We start from the raw sequence: 17,645 nt of genomic DNA on the forward strand, positions 1-17,645 counted from the left end.
TAAGTTGATGTCAAGAATTGAGAGTGTCGAACTCGCGAGATTTAGTTCTTTTGATTGATGTTTCATTTACTGCTGTCTACTTCCTTTTGTTATTTCATTTCTACTTGCTGCCATTCCATTTCCTTGCATTTATTGCTTTGGTGTGAGAGGAGGATCAAGGCTGTCGTGAGACACAGCAGACACTATTATTCTCCCAGAACCATGATCCATACTCTAATTCCTTTTCCTTCATCAATTTCTAGAGGACTGAGTTATTGCTACCATATCCTCGATTGATGGTTGTTTGAATGAATGATTTAGTTTAGAACATTTTAGCTTCTTGCTGTTCCAATTAGATTTTGTTTCAAGCATTCATTTACTTTTGGGTTTTAAGCACTATATTGCAAAACATTACTCTTAAGAAAATAGCCGCCTCAGACAGAGTACACTCTTGAAATAAAAAGTCGTCCCTGGGTTGATAATTAATGTGAAGGTAACTAGGAGTTCAAAAGACACCTTTTTATCGCTCCACATTTTGGCGCCGTTGCCGGGGAGAGTGTAGCCATTTCTTAAGAGTAGTGTGAATCTGATGAGTACCTGCTAGGGAAGAGTTGGATCTTAAAAACGGAAGGTAAGAACCTGCGTACGGAGCATGTAAAAGCCCTGCTCCACCGTCCGCTTTCCAGCAGGACTCTTAAAGAACCTAGGGTAGAAATAGATGTTTGAATTTTTGTGTGAATGATTAGGAAAAAGATAGAAATTTAAAAAAAAAAATGAATCACATGATCTCACACAAGTGGTGATGTAAGCACCACCCATTTCACTAACCGATTGACAGGAACATTTGAAAAAGGAGCCTTGAAGAAACACATGAAGAACATCTTCTATTATGGTAAGAAATGGCTCACGTTTCTACTTTTGAATTTCCTATCAAAGATCTAGGAGTGACACAAATGCACATAATTCCCCCATCTTTACCAAATTTTCATGGTTTAGCAAATGAAGATCCACATACATTTATGTTTGAGTTTGAAATACTTTGTAGAGGATATGATTATTGTACTAATGATCAAAGATTGAAAGTGTTTCCTCTTACTCTAAAAGGAGCAGCTCTCCGATGGTTCATGAACCTAGGTGGGAATTGCATCCAATCATGGGAGGACATGAAGAACATATTCTTGAAGAAGTACCAAGACTATTGCAAAGCCAATGAAGATATTTTCGATATGATACAAGGGGAAGAAGAAAGTTTGGAGGACTATGTAGATCGATTTCATTATAACCTTCAAAAATCAAAGCATAAGCAGTTGGAAAAAGAGATCTTAAAAACACTCCTTCTTAAAGGAATCAAAGATGAATTTTTAGAACTTTTAAATCTGATAGGAAAAGGTGATGTTTTTCAGTTATCATATGATGATGTTTGTGAGTTGTGCATAAGGTATTCAAGAGGAATCTCTAAGGCTGGTAAGAATTCTAGAGATGTTTTTTCTTTGTTTTCCAAATCTGCTACAAGAATAGGAGACATAAGAGCTGAAATCAATGTTTTATTTGAAAATCTTAAAGTTGATTTTATTAGCTCTCTAAATGAAAAATTGGATGTTTTGCAGGTTCATAAAAATGAAGAATGTGATGAAATGTTTTGTTCTCATGACCGAAAGGAGCATCTTATAGATATTCACTCTTCCTTACCTAGGATGGAAGTAGCATATCAAAGAGGTAAGAAAGCTGCAACAAGGCCTATAGGTATGGTTCAAAACACTCTTTCTTCATTGTCATACTTGCATAATCCATTATGGAATGCTAATGTGTTAGGGCAGCCATGTCAATTTCAATATAACCACCTATCTTGTTTACAAGTTGGGCATGGTTCATCTTATGATGGCATGACTACTCTCCCTCATCTTGTAGCACAAGCACATTCTCCATATTCTCCACCAGCTCTTTCACAACACCTTGCTTGCCCATCAAAACCATTCACACAACCCAATCAGCCACATCATCAAAATGCTCCATTCCATACACATTTTCCTGCTCAACTAATTCCACACCCTCACCACAATAAACCAGTACAACATGCTTATAATGATGAGCTGGAAAATTTACCCACCCTTCCCACCCATTCTATCTCACATGCACCAATGGAGAAAACTTACAATGAGATTCAGAATGTTTCAAATGCAAAAATTGTAGAAGCTAGGGTTTCTTGTAGGATGCATCAACAAGTTATTTTAAAAGACCAAGGACTTCATGATTTGATGGATATGAGAAATCAACAAAGTAACGCATACATTGAAGATTGGTTTCACTCCATCATTTATTTGCAACATCACTCCATGCTTCAACAATTTTTGATACCATTTTTTGAAGGGAAGTTGGCTTCTCATACCCTAATATCCATTAACATGCATTTTTCAAATTTGGGTATGTGCATACGTGAAGCCGTATTTCGAAAATGGCTTCACTGGAAGTATTCATACACGTAGTCATATTCATTTTTCAAATCAAAATAGGTTAGTGTAGAAAATAAAATAAAATAAAATAAAGACATAAATAAGTGCATTTTGCTCTTTTGTAAAACTAGGGTTTTTGTTGCAACATGCTATGCAAATCAACATCGGTGATATTTTTTTTTATAATTTGTGTTTGTAGATGAATCATAATGGAAATAATAAGTTCTACAAACACTCATTTTCATTTTTATCACCAATTTAAAAGAAAATGCTTGAATTTCATTTTTTTGGCTTGCGGGCTTGATGAACTTTCTGGAAAAACAGTCGGGACAGTCAAGTTTTGAGGGACCGAAAATGAATATTTTTAAAAACTGTTTCTACCCTAGGTAGCCCTTGATGTCTACTTTCTAACCCAATTTGAATCACTCAATTTGGATTTGAAACGAAAAAGTTAGAACCAAAACATTGACAGGGTGTCTAGCGGGCAGCTCAGGAACAGAGTTGGGACAGTCAATTTTTGGAGGCCTAAATGACCATATTTTTAAAACCTGTTTCTATCCTAAATAGCCCTTGATGTCTACTTTCCAATCCAATTGGAATCACTCAATTTGGATTTGAAACGAAAAAGTTAGAGCCAAAACATTGACCGGATGTCTAGCGGGCAGCTCAGGAACAGAGTTGGGACAGTCACTTTTTGGAGGCCTAAATGGATGAATTTTTAAAACCTGTTTCTATGGTAGATTCCCCTATGAATCTAGTTTACAATGCAGTTGGAATCACTCATTTTCGATATCGTATGGGGAAGTTATGATCAAAATACTGACTGTCTATCGTAAATCAGTACCCTTAAAACTATGTTTTTCCGGCTGTTCCTTACAATATTTGACCTATCAATTCTTCTTGTCTTCAAAACCTGTTTCTATTGGAGATAAATAAATGAATCTACTTTCATTTCCAATTTGAATCATTTGAATCCGACATCAAACGAAAAAGTTACGCTTGAAATATCAACTGATGGTTTAAGCCGGGTAATCGAAGATGACTCTATTATGCAGGTTGTTCTAAACAAATTTGACATATCATATCATTGAGTTTTTAAAACCTGTTTCTATTGGAGATACACCATTGAATTAGCTTTCATTTGGCTTTGGAATCACTCAATTTGGACGAAAAACAAAGAAGTTGTGATTAAAACACTGCTGGTTAGTATGATTGGCCACTGCTCTCCCGCAGGTAACAAATAAACTTTACTTTGTTATTTTCTCTATGGATTTGTTATATAGAGTAACTACTTGTTAGTTTTTTACATAATTCTTGGATTAAGGGAGCCCGTACACCTCTCTTTCTTCATGATTTAATGTTTTATTGCAGGTAGATACTCGTTTTTTGCAGGTCTTGGGAAAATAAAGAAGGTCAACTTATGGACGAGTGATTTTTCAAAGAAATTTTTATAAAACAAAGGAATTTTATCCAAATCATTACCCAACAAATTCATAATAGAACAAATGAAGAATTGATTTCAATTTCAAGATTCATGTCTTGTCACTGCTGCCAAAACATTTTTCAAATAGATCATTTTTTTGACATAACATCATAGCTGTTGTAACTCAATTTATTTATTTACATACTGCTTTTTGTTGTTTCTTTTCTAATTTCTCTTATATTTTGTGTTTCAGGTGTTGCTTCATTCAAACTGTGACCCATCCTCAGCTTCAATACAGTGAACAACTAATTCATTCTTCGCGTGCTTGTATTTTATGGTTGTATATTTTGTTGTTCCTTTTCTGAAGGAACAACATTTGTGTGCATTTTTTGTCGTTCCTGCTGTTCCTTTTTCAAAAGGACATCATTGTCGTGTTGCTATTTATTTTCTAAAGGAATAGCACTTTTTGGTTCAGCCATTCATTTTGCTGTTCCTTTTTCACAGTACATTTTGTTGTTCTTTTTTCACAATTCATTTTGCTGTTCCTTTTCAAAATGGAACAACACTTTTGCATTTTCACGTTTTGTTGTTCCTTTTCGAAATGGAACAGCACTTTTCGCACTTTCACGTTTTGTTGTTCCTTTTCGAAATGGAACAACACTTTTTGCACTTTTACATTTTGTTGTTCCTTTTCGAAATGGAACAACACTTTTTGCACTTTTACATTTTGCTGTTCCTTTTCGAAATGGAACAGCACCTTTTTGCACTTTCACGTTTTGCTGTTCCTTTTCGAAATGGAACACCACATTTTTGCACTTTCACGTTGGGTGAGTTTTTACTGTTCCTTTTTCAAAAGGAACAACATTTGGTGTGTTTTTGCTGTTCCTTTTTCAAAAGGAACAGCAGTTTGAGTTTTTGTTGTTCCTTTTTCAAAAGGAACAGCAGTTTGAGTTTTTTTTGCTGTTCCTTTTTCAGAAGGAACAGCAGTTTGAGTTTTTTGTTGTTCCTTTTTTCAAAATGAACAACAGTTTGAGTTTTTGCTGTTCCTTTTTCAAAAGGAACAGCAGTTTGAGTTTTTGCTGTTCTTTTTTCAAAAGGAACAGCAGTTTGAGTTTTTTTGCTGTTCCTTTTTCAGAAGGAACAGCAGTTTGAGTTTTTTGTTGTTCCTTTTTTCAGAAGGAACAGCAGTTTGAGTTTTTGCTGTTCCTTTTTCAAAAGGAACAACAGTTTGAGTTTTTGTTGTTCCTTTTTCAAAAGGAACAGCAGTTCGTGTTTTTGCTGTTCCTTTTTCAAAAGGAACAGCAGTTTGAGTTTTTTTCTGTTCCTTTTTCAAAAGGAACAGCAGTTTGAGTTTTTGCTGTTCCTTTTTCAAAAGGAACAGCAGTTTGAGTTTTTTTGCTGTTCCTTTTTCAAAAGGAACAGCAGTTTGAGTTTTTGCTGTTCGAGTTTTTGCTTGCATGGATTCTTCTCTTTCAAAAAGAACGACATTTGCATTTTCACGTTTTCTGTGTGTATTTCTGTTTTTTGGTGTGCATTTTCTTTGATGTTCCCTACACGGAACACCACTTTTTGAGTGTTTTTGCTGTTCATTCAAAAGAGAAACACTTTGGGAATATTTTTGAGGGCAACCCTTTCCTTTCTCTTGTGGGATTATTCATAGTTCAGCTCAACCACATTCTCCTGATTCTCTTTCATGGCATGAAGTACACTACTTTTATGAGGACAGGAATTATGGATTCTTTTGAAGCAAAGTTAATATTATTCACGTTATGATCTTTAAAAGGACAGCTCCTTGATGATAGATTCTTTATAAAAGGGACACAATTATTTATATATTCCTTTACTGCATTGTTTTCTGTTGTACATGATACTGATTCATCATCTTAATACCATGCTGGTTCCACCCTTCCTGGTTATAATCTTCTCTGTCTGTAATAAATGAGATTATGGGTATATTTTTCTATATTGACATGTTCAACTTCTTCCGCCATCCCTGCTCTTAAGGAGTACTGAGCCTCCCTCTTTTTATCATAAAAATGTGTAATATAACAAAATTTGTTCGCAGATGGAGGATAGGGGGTCTCATTACGAGCCAGCCTACCATGTTCATAAGGCTGTAACAAAGTGACATTCCCATTATGGCCACCACACCAGGGTTATGATCCATTGGATAGCCAAATTATCCTTGGAACAGGAGGTCTCATCACGAGCCGACCTGATCACTTTTGCTACCTCCTAGTGAATGGCAGTGTGGTTGTCTGGTTACCACGCCAACACACTGATCTCTTCTGTAGAACAGCACTGTAACTCTCCATTTATAAAATGAGGATCCTGGCTCATATGGGTTAAAAAGCAACCCTGCCGAGGCTATGGATGCCTGCTGGCAGCAGAGGCTCTGCTTATGGTATTGAAGTTATATATTTTCGTCAATTATTATTATAATACCCTTTTCTTATTTTCTTTTTATCAGAGAAGTTATTTCCTTAACTTTTTCCCTGTTTGAACCTTTATGCATGAGAAAGTGTTTTATGATCAATCACATCATTTTCAGCTAGAATACCGTCAGCAAAGCATCTTTTTAGCATATTGTTGTCCTTTTTTCGTTTTGTATAAACTATCATCAATCCAAAGCGTCCTATCTCTTATTCATAACTATCTTTACACACTTTGCTCTCAACATAACCATAATTTTCACCGTCCTATCATTGATAAGTGTACTCTGCTTTACTTACTGATATATTGTTCATTCCATTGCCTTGCCGTCCGCACCACCCCTCTCATATGCTTTATGGTTATGGAACCCATTTTCCAATTGGAGGGGGGGAATGTATGCATTATGGGATTGCATGCGATATGATTACTACACTTTGCCATACCTTGTTGATTTGACAACATAGTAGTATTGCATGTATACATAAGTTTTTCTAATTGCAATTTTGCATGCATTTTCTCTGTTGCTATTCAAAGCTAACACTATGGATTCAAGAACATTGTATGCAAAATAGTGCTTTGTTTACAGGAGAACAACAAGTATGGGCAGCATTCTATTCGTAGCATGACCACACTATTGCACTTCACAATAGAGGCTCGTGAACGTGAACAATTCTTCAGACATGATGTGCTTCCCTGGATTCTACCTTTTGCATCACTTTCAGCACCAACTCTGCCTACATCAGCTTCAACAACTGCCAGTATTTATCTGTCATTCCACATTTTTGGAGGTAAAACTTGAGGTAAAATTGCATAGTTTTCTAATTTATTATAAATTTAGGAGAATCTAATGAAAATCCATTTTGAGCATTATTTACCATCCTTCATTTCTACCACTTCCCATTTTTCAGCAGCATATCATCTCCGAGTATGGGGGAGTGTTCCTTCATTTTTTTCTTATGACCATGTCATTCATATTCTTTATCATCCATTGCTCTTCTTATTCATTCTCAACACCTCCCTTATTTCATGTTGTTTTACACCAAGCGTACAATTCAACAGCTGGTAGCAACCACCTCTCTTTGTTTTCTAGCATCGCATGAGGACATGCTAATTTTTCAGAGAGGGGGAGGAATTGCTACGCTTGATGGATATTTTCTATTTTCTTTTAAGGCATACAATTTCAGTATAGAAATTGATTTCCCTAATATTTTAAAAAAAAACTATGAACTCAATTCTTGTGATCTCTAGGAAACACAGACATACTATTGAAATACACATACCTAGATAAATTCAAGAAATATTGGTTCATAAAATTTCGGAAATCATGCACTCTCACCTACAGCCATTTTGTTTATATCTCATGATCCGTGCATCAAAACGATTTGATTTTTGGATCATAGAGACATTCATGTATTGAAAATTTACTTGCAACATTTCAACAAAATCTGGTTTGTAGTTTTGAGAAAATGCTTAATGAAGTTTGTTGTTATCTATATCATATTTTGCTGCAACTTCATATAATTGAATGTCAATGTAAAAATTGTTATGCCTTCATCAAGATTACTAAAAGTGAATATTCATTAGTTAAGGAAGAATTCATTTGTTCTATCCATTTCATGAGCTGAGATGAACATATTTTTTTTATCGCTTGGTTAACACATGGGTTTTCGTCTTTGGGTTGCATGAAGACATGCAATATATTCAGTTTTCGTTGCATGAGGACATGCAACATATTGAGTGTGGGGGTGTGTGGGGTCGTTAATATGCCATGATTATTGTCACTTGTGAACGTTTATTCCACCCATTTCCACCATTCTTCATCATGACATTTATTATAATTTATCATTTAAATCCATTTTATAAATGATTTATGCTCTCATGGATGAATATTATTTATTCTCTTTTATTTTTAATAAATTGATTATTATGCATTATTTTACCAATGATAGTTCTAATAAGTTGGTTGTAACCTTATCTACCATTTTTAGCCTCCAAAGTAACTTCCAGATTGAAGATTTGATTTTTAAATCAGCCAACTCAGAAATTCGCTGGTTTAAGGAGCGACAGTTTTGCGGTTAAGATTCTGAGCAAATGAAGACGAATTTGGAAAATCCGGAACATGGGTTTTGTCCAGAACGGGCCCAATTATCTTCGAAAGGAACAGATTGCCCAAATTCGGCTTGTACAGGGAGAAACGCAGGGTTCTTTGAGCACGATTTTCTGAGATTTGCTGTTGCGGCCGCCCTCCAAATCTTAGCTGCAAACCTAAATCCGCCTTGTTCTTGTTGATCAATGGATTAGAATCAACCTAAATTTGTAAGAGAAATCATGATTGTAATTATCCATGCTCTGATCTTCTTTATTTAAATGAAACCCAAGATCAGAGACGGGGGGGGAGAACGATTGTATTTTGTAATTATAAGTTTTCAGAACAACTTGGACCATGGAGTCTCGGTGAGATCTGCTCTTGTATACTTTTGTTAATGCAATCAATATAAAGGAATCGGTGTTCACTTCGTTGCTGTATCTGAAGTAAGTTACGGCGGTGCCATTGGAAGCTACGGGCCCGGCTCCAACGGACACTTGCCGCTGTTGTATCATACGGTGATTTGTGTGGTTTGTTTCTTATAATCTGATATATTTACATGTTGTTCCATACTTGTTCATCCGTAGTTTTCCTGTTGTAAATCTCTGTAACAAGTTTACATCATACTTTCAGGATTAATCGCATAATGTTGTTCTAAGCTGTTTACTTCAGTTACAGAATTCATAAGTAGAATGTTCCAGCTACAGATGATTGGAGTAATGGACTACTGGTGATTATCTCAGATAATATATATATGATTGACGTTTCCTATTTATAATGATTTGCTGTTTCATTTGATCAAGTTGCCTACTTGTATAAACAATTGTTCTTTCTTTGCATATAAGTTGATGTCAAGAATTGAGAGTGTCGAACTCGCGAGATTTAGTTCTTTTGATTGATGTTTCATTTACTGCTGTCTACTTCCTTTTGTTATTTCATTTCTACTTGCTGCCATTCCATTTCCTTGCATTTATTGCTTTGGTGTGAGAGGAGGATCAAGGCTGTCGTGAGACACAGCAGACGCTATTATGCTCCCAGAACCATGATCCATACTCTAATTCCTTTTCCTTCATCAATTTCTAGAGGACTGAGTTATTGCTACCATATCCTCGATTGATGGTTGTTTGAATGAATGATTTAGTTTAGAACATTTTAGTTTCTTGCTGTTCCAATTAGATTTTGTTTCAAGCATTCATTTACTTTTGGGTTTTAAGCACTATATTGCAAAACATTACTCTTAAGAAAATAGCCGCCTCAGACAGAGTACACTCTTGAAATAAAAAGTCGTCCCTGGGTTGATAATTAATGTGAAGGTAACTAGGAGTTCAAAAGACACCTTTTTATCACTCCACAGTGATGAATATGAATATTATCCATGCCCACCATGGGCTATTAGGAGTACAAGAATTTCATATTTTCATACTTTGAGAAGATAATAAATAGAGGCTTCATTAGACCAAACTTAAGGTTGAGGTAAAGTGGGCACTAGTGTAGAGGGAAAAAAACATGAGAAAGAGCTCCTTGAGGTAAGGGGTAAGGTGGGTTGTGGTGTGGTGGGATAATGATTATATATATATATATATATATATTTGGTTTTCTTTATATATTGAAATTAATTTAATTGGTAAGCAATTTTTAATTTTCTTAAGATGGAGAAGAGCTAGCTACTTGCTGATGCAAACAAAAGTTTTCCCATTTATTACGTGATTATTTATTTTCCTTCACTTAACAACTCTCTGATTATGTTTAAGGCGAGGCATCATTTGAAAGGGTGCACCCAAGGAGGCGTGTGTGCAGGCGAATTAGGTATATAAAAAAAATAGAGAGCGAGGGTCTCTACTATGCCAAGTGGATCGAAATAGATACAAATACCTGCCACGAGGAGAGGTTGAGGAGGAGAAAGAAAATATAATTTGTAAACGCAGAAGAGGAAGAAGAAATGGGAGGAGGTAGTGATGAAAAGTTGGTGCAGTAGCAGGAGGGTGAAAAAATTGAAGAATTGAAGGATGATTATATTTCGGTGTTGCGCCCCGGTAGCTGGGCTGACACAGGGCCCACATGAGCACAGATGGAAGACGAGCACATCCGCATGGACAAGCTAGCGGGTTTTGAGTCGTTGGCGTTCTATGGAGTGTTCAACGGCCATTGCGGCGGGGATACAACCACATTTATCAAAGAAAACCTCCTCAATTTCATACTCCGCAAGGGTGACGTGGATTTTTGGGACAGAGGAGTAGGAGTAGGAGTTGAGAATGCCCTCAAAAATGCTTTCCTCAAGGCCGACGATACCCTGGCGGATTCCCACATCATTTCCGGGACGACCGCGCTTGTGGCCATGGTGTCAGGAAAGTCGCTTGTGGTGGCCAATGCTAGCAATTGTTGGGCGGTTTTGGGGAAAGGGGCGACATAGCTGTTGAAATGTCCACTAATCACAAACCCACCATGAGCGCTGAGAGATTGTGGATTGAGTCCCAAGGGGGTTTTGTGACTCACGATAGGTATCTCAATAGGATGATGGTGATCTCTATGGCACTCGGGGACTTGTATGTGGAGGCCCGCAGTCCTTTGTGCGCAGACCCAGATGTGCAACAGGTAGAACTTATCAAAGAGGATTAATTTCTCATAGCAATTGAATGATCTTTATTGATCATTTTGGAGCGGAGCAGAGGAGGAAAAACGGCGGGAGCAAGCGGTGACAGTTTAGAGGAGAGAAGAGACGGTTTTTTATGGAGGGTGGCAAAGGAGGAAGCTCGACTCCCTCCTACAAGGAGGTGGTATACAACAAAGGAAAACCAACGGAGTTAAACAACAAAGCCGTGGGTGGGGAAAAACAGAGATAATGATGAGGGGATAGAGGGGGCTAAGACCAAGGTAAATAGTAGCATAAAGGACAAGGAGGAAGAAGACAAAAATCTTGGTTCACGAGACCACAGGAAAAAGGGACCTTGCAAGCCTAAAGCTGAAATTACTCCTAGATTAATATTAAATGACCCTGATCTGCAAGCGCACAGAGAACACATGGGGAACTATGGCATTATTTGTAAATTCATGGGACTATGACCCATTGAAAAAGCTTTACAAACGTGGATCAAGTATCACTGGAAGCCTAAAGGAAGCATTGACCTACATCTTGGGTCAAAGGGATTCTTCACAGTGGTGTTCTCAAACATCGAAGACAATGACAGAATATTCGAAGGAGGACCCTACTTTTATGCAACAGATAGTCTCTATATGAAGCCTTGGATGATGAACTTCGTCCCAGAGTGGGAGACCTTCACCTCGGTTCCAGTATGGGTAAGGCTATATTATATACCTCTTGATAATTAGAAAACTGAATCACTAGCAACTACTGGTAATAAACTAGGGCACTTTGTCAAAGTTTCTTAAGCCACAAGAAGAGGGAAATATACTTCCTTTGCAATAATATGTGTGGAAATGGATCTATTAGAAGCTCTTCCAGATGAAGTAATTTTGGAAGTTTTTGATGAGGAGTGGGTGCGGGCAGTGGAATATGAGCATATCCCATTCAAATGCCGTAGATGCCATGAACATGGACATCTATTCAGAGATTGCCCTCTCAGTAAAGTAGACAACAAAGAATACCTCAATACTTTGAAGGATACAGAGAGCTTTCAGAAAGTGGTAGTTAGAAGTAAAGGGGGAAAAAGGGAATGAAGCAACAATAGAACAAAATGCAGAAGGTCAGTCAGAACAAGTTTCAAGTGTTGGATGAGAATGAAGAAAACATGAAGGATGATCAATCTCAGGAGAAAGATCCTAATGAAAAAGAAAAGGAAGAAAACATAAAACAATCTCAAGATATGGTACATCAAAATGAGACTGTTATGAGTGAGACAGAAATGGAGATGGACCAGGAAATGACCCAAAGTGAAATAGATCTGGAAGATCATGAATTACAGGAAATTCTAGACAAGGAAAACCTGGATCTGGAAGGATTCTTGAGGCAGGGATCCAAGGGAGGAATAGAATCAATACCTCCAGAAGAATGCTCTAGAATACAACAATTATTTTTATGGAAAACCCAGGAAAGAGGGTCGGATAAAGGTAAAATTATTCACAAGTAGGAGCACAGAGGGGTGAAAAATATGAAAGTAACTCTAGGATTAGCAACTAGAAATCCAAGAAAGAAGAGGGGAAGGAAAAAGAAAAATGAGCTCTTGATGGAGTGTGGAAAGCTAATGATAGATTCAGGTAAGATGAAAGACCTAACCAGTTACTCTTTCACAAATCTTTAATTATGAAGTTCATATCTTGGAATATCAGAGGTCTAGGTAGTAAAAGAAAACAAAGAATGTTAAGTAACAGAATGAAACTAGCAACACCAGATATAATCTTTATTCAGGAAACAAAATGTTCCATTCAAAAGTTAAAGAAAATCCATAGCAAATGGATGGACAGATTTGAGTTTCTTGAAGTGAAAGCAGAAAACACAGTGGGAGGCATCCTCACTCTATGGAACCCCCAAAGAGTCAGTATATTAGATGTGGAGGCATCAAGAAATTATCTATCTGTAATCATTCAACCAGTGGGAGTTGTGGGCAATTTCCTCGCCAAAAATGTTTATGGGCCACAAAGAATAGATGAGAAAATAAGACTATTAAACTCCTTGGCATAGCTTTAGAAGCAGACATGAAGAAATACCTTAGGTATTGGGTGTTAGGGTCCCACCCTAACCCCCTTATTTATGTCTTGGGATCACGTCATAGTCAAGAGTCAATAAAGCCCATATTAATATTTGTAAGTGGTTAACCCACAATTAATAACGGGACCACAGTTAGTTGCAAATGGGCGGAAGTATTAGATAGATGGTAAATAGGCGGTAGTATTAGATAGATGGTATTAATAAAACCCACGATATTGGCTCGTGGTATTGCATGTATGAGTCATATATAAAGGATAGAGACTCCCTGCGAGGAGCATTGTGTCTTGTTTTGTAATCGAGCTCTGCTCTATTGGAGGTTGCCCCCTCGAAGAGGCCTGTGAACATTTCTCTCTGAATAATAAAATCATTGCTATTCTGTGTTCTGGGTATATTTTCTTCGCATATTTTGTGTTCTCGGTATCTTTTCTTCGCTTGGGTATTGATTTGCAGGTTAAGAGCATAACAAGTGGTATCAGAGCACTTTCCAGGGCTCGGTGGGATCTCCAAATTTTAGCAAATTTTTTTTAGGCTAGAGACGTGTTCCGGTGTCTTTAAACCACGGGATCTGTCGTTAAGCGCATAAACCTGCGGATTTGGGGAGGCATGCACACAGGAAATACAAGAGGTGGTCACGTCTGTTGGACTCACGTCTGTTGGACTCCCTTGTAACCCCTGTGGGTACCCCTTCGAGTAGTAGCGCATTAGACAGAACCGCGCACGGACTGTCTTCCACGTACCCTCTGGGTATATAGGAAGCCCCCTAACTCCCTTGAAACCTCGCCTTAGATAAACCTTCGGCTGTCTTGTTGCTACAGTACACCGAGAACAGCACTCGGAGAGATTACTCGCCCGTACGATAGGGTAGTCGGGTTGTACGGCTAAGGGTACGGTCGATCCTCCTTAGTTAGAGCCCTGAAGCATTGGGCCGAGTACTACTGTCAGACCCTTATGTATATTGCGATCTGTAGCACCTGACACTCCCCAAGACCATAGTTCCCTTTCTATCGGGGGATCACACATCATCTATTCCAGATCAGCAGCAGCAGTTGTTCCACCATTCAGATCTCTCAGATCCACCAGATCGGATATTCCAGATCAGAGGCATCAGTTGTTCCACCATTCAGATCTCTCAGATCCACCCGATCGGATATTCTAGATCAGCAGCAGCAGTTGTTCCACCATTCAGATATCTCAGATCCACCAGATCGGAGTAGTTGCGAAGGGTTCCTGTACCTGGATATGATTTTCGCAGGACTTTTGGCGCCATTGACAGTTTGAGGATTTGGCCACTGCAGTATTGATCAGGAAGGAGTAAAACCCCGTTAGGAGTTTTCCAAAAAAAAAAAAAAAAAAAAGTCTGAGATCTTCCGAAGTGCTTATTTGTGACCTAGCCCATCAGCATCAGGACAACGAGCTGAGCACGGTGGTACCATTCAATTTCTTAGAAATTTTTTTTTGGCGGTCCCAAATTTTCATCAAGTTGGTGTATGGTAGAAACTAGAGCTCAAGCAATGGCCAATGAAAGACTAGACAAACTTGAAACAGATATGAACGAGCTCAAAGATTCGCTTAAAGACCTATCGAGCATGGTACGGCAAGCACTCGCTAAGGGCAAGGAGCCAGCTCTTGAGGTACCATATAATGACCATATACACCTTGAGGGTGAGTCTAGCCACGCTCCCCACGTCTGGCACACCCATCCACCACCTCCTAAGTTGGATAGTCAGCGACCTCCCAAGTTGGATATACAGAAATTTGATGGTTCTAACCCGTCCACATGGCTAGCACACATGGAACAGTATTTCAAATTGAATCATCTCCAAGATGATTGGACAAAGATTGGAGTGGGGACCATGTACTTGGACAATGAACGATGGGAATGGGCAGAATGGCATCAACGTCATAATGCACCTTTTTCGAGTTGGGCCCAATTTTCCAAAGCTCTTCGAGATCGCTTTGAACAGGGAGGCTCCTTTTTGGGCCGTCTCACTAAGCTCCGACAGACAGGTACAGTGGATGAATATATCACCGCTTTTGAAGCCTTGGCCTTCCGCACTGACCATCTCTCAGATGAGTTCTACACGGAATGTTTTATCAGTGGTCTTAAAGAAGCCATCAAAGCTCAAGTTCTACTCCACCACCCTCCCACATTGACGGAGGCTTGCCAGGTAGCCCGTAAGGTGGAGCGTGCCATAACAGCCCAATACAGCCGCCCCAATTTCCCCACTAAAGGTCGTCCCCCACAAGCTCATACCACGACTCAGAAACTTAAGGTCCAAAAGGTGTCCCCTCAGGAAATGGTCGAGAGAAGAAAGCAAGGACTATGTTACTACTGTGATGAAAAGTATTCCCCTGGGCATAAATGCAAGGAGCCCAAGTTTTTTCAAATAGATGCCACTGACTGCAGCTCCACCGAGGAAGATCCACCTCTTGAGGAACCGGAGGCGATCGAAGAAGACAACCAAAAGGAGATTGTATCTGATGACCCAGTTATTTTGCTCAATGCGTTGGCAAGAATCTCTTCCCCTCAAACTCTCAAAATCGGGGGTTTTCTTAAACATCGCCCAGTAATAGTCTTGATTGATAGTGGAAGTACCCATAATTTCATCCATCAAAAAATCGCTGAAGCAACGCATTGTTATGTACGGGCAGTCTCTAACTTCCAGGTCCAAATTGCAGATGGGGGCACAATGAAATGTGAAGGCCGCTGTGAAAATGTCAAACTTCAAATGGGGGATTATCAGTTGAAAACCCACATGTTTGCCATACACATGGGGGGATGCGACATTGTCCTAGGTGCTGAATGGCTCCGCACCCTTGGGCCAATCACAATGGATTTCCAGGAGTTATATATGAGTTTTAAGCAGAACAACTCCACACATACCCTCCGTGGACTTCAGGCAGGAGCCCCCTCTATCATCAGCTCGCATAGAATGGAAAAATTGTTAAAAAAGGGCCATCATGGAGTGGTAGCTCAATTTAATGCCATCCAGGTAGTAGACACCATATCTCCGCCAGTTCATCCTGAGATGCAACAGATTTTAAATAAACATCGGACGGTCTTTGACAAGCCTCATGAGCTTCCACCCTCGCGAGGGGAACATGATCATAGCATCACATTGGTTCCAGGGGCCCAACCCCCAAATGTGCGGCCATACAGATATCCGTTCACCGAAAAGAATGAAATAGAAAAAATCATCAAGGAATTGTTGGAAGCAGGTGTCATTCGTCCCAACGTTAGTCCTTATTCATCCCCAGTGGTCATGGTCCTCAAGAAAGATGGGGAGTGGCAGATGTGTCCCGACTTTAGGGCCCTCAATAAGTTAACAGTCAAAGATAAATTTCCCATCCCAGTGGTTGATGATTTGCTGGACGAACTCAATGGGGTTCAATTCTTCACTAAGTTGGATCTTCGCTCAGGCTATCACCAAATTCGCATGAAGGAAGTCGACATTCCCAAGACAGCTTTCCGAACTCATGAAGGCCATTACGAGTTCCTCGTCATGCCATTTGGTCTCTGTAATGCCCCCTCTACTTTTCAGAGCCTTATGAATCACCTCCTCAAACCATATCTCAGAAAATTTGTCCTTGTCTTCTTCGATGACATCCTCATCTATAGTGGCACTTGGGCGGCACATCTTCAGCATGTAGATCTACTCTTGCAACTGCTTCGAACACATAAATTATTTGTCAAGATGTCTAAGTGTTCGTTTGGCATGGAAGAAGTTGAGTATTTGGGCCACATTGTGGGGCGCGAAGGTGTCAAGGTGGACCCCAAAAAGATCCAGGCCATGCAAGAATGGCCTCAACCTAAGACCTTGAAAAGCTTGAGAGGATTTTTGGGTCTCACAGGCTATTATCGTAAATTTGTCCGCAACTATGGCCGCATAACGAAGCCCCTAACGCAACTCCTAAAGAAAAATTCCTTCTTCTGGAATGAGGAAGCACAACAGGCATTTACCGCTCTAAAAACCGCCATGTGTTCCACTCCTGTCTTAGCACTACCAGACTTCACCAAATCATTTGTCATTGAATGTGATGCTTCGGGAACAGGTATTGGAGCGGTCTTAATGCAGGAAGGGTGACCATTGGCCTTCACCAGCCACCAACTAAGTGGGAAGAATCTGGGCCAATCTACCTACGAGAAGGAAATGATGGCCATATTACATGCAGTCGAGACCTGGAGACCTTACTTGTTGGGGCGACGTTTCCAAATCCGCACAGATCATCACAGTCTTAAATATTTTTTGGAGCAACGCCTCTCTTCCCCTCAACAAAATAAATGGTTAGCCAAAATGCTGGGATATGATTATGAGATCATTTACAAGAAAGGGAAAGACAACAGGGTAGCAGATGCATTGTCGCGCCAATTTGAGGAGGAAAGTACTCTGCTCGCAATTTCCCTCCCCATTCCAGACTGGATTGAAGAGGCTCGCAGGGAATGGTTTTCACATCCAGGGCTCTCCCAACTCATTTCTCAATTGCAGGCAAATCCTAATTCCAGCAAGGGCTACTCGTGGCAGAATGATATTCTTCGCTACAAGGACAGAGTCGTAATATCACCAACATCCACCCTCAAAAGTCGCATTTTGGCAGAATTGCACTCATCTC

The 17,645-nt window shown here is 39.2% G+C and overlaps 1 pseudogene; it reads left to right on the forward strand.

Moving 5' to 3' along the window:
• The first annotated feature begins 10,439 nt into the window (after positions 1-10,439).
• Positions 10,440-10,781, forward strand: LOC149148394 (putative protein phosphatase 2C 27 pseudogene; annotated as a pseudogene).
• The last annotated feature ends 6,864 nt before the right edge of the window (positions 10,782-17,645 follow it).

The sequence above is a fragment of the Pinus tabuliformis genome, chromosome 9 (genome assembly GCF_031772625.1).
Source record: "Pinus tabuliformis cultivar Carrire ecotype Pingquan chromosome 9, CPIR1, whole genome shotgun sequence".
In the NCBI taxonomy this organism is placed as follows: domain Eukaryota; kingdom Viridiplantae; phylum Streptophyta; class Pinopsida; order Pinales; family Pinaceae; genus Pinus; species Pinus tabuliformis.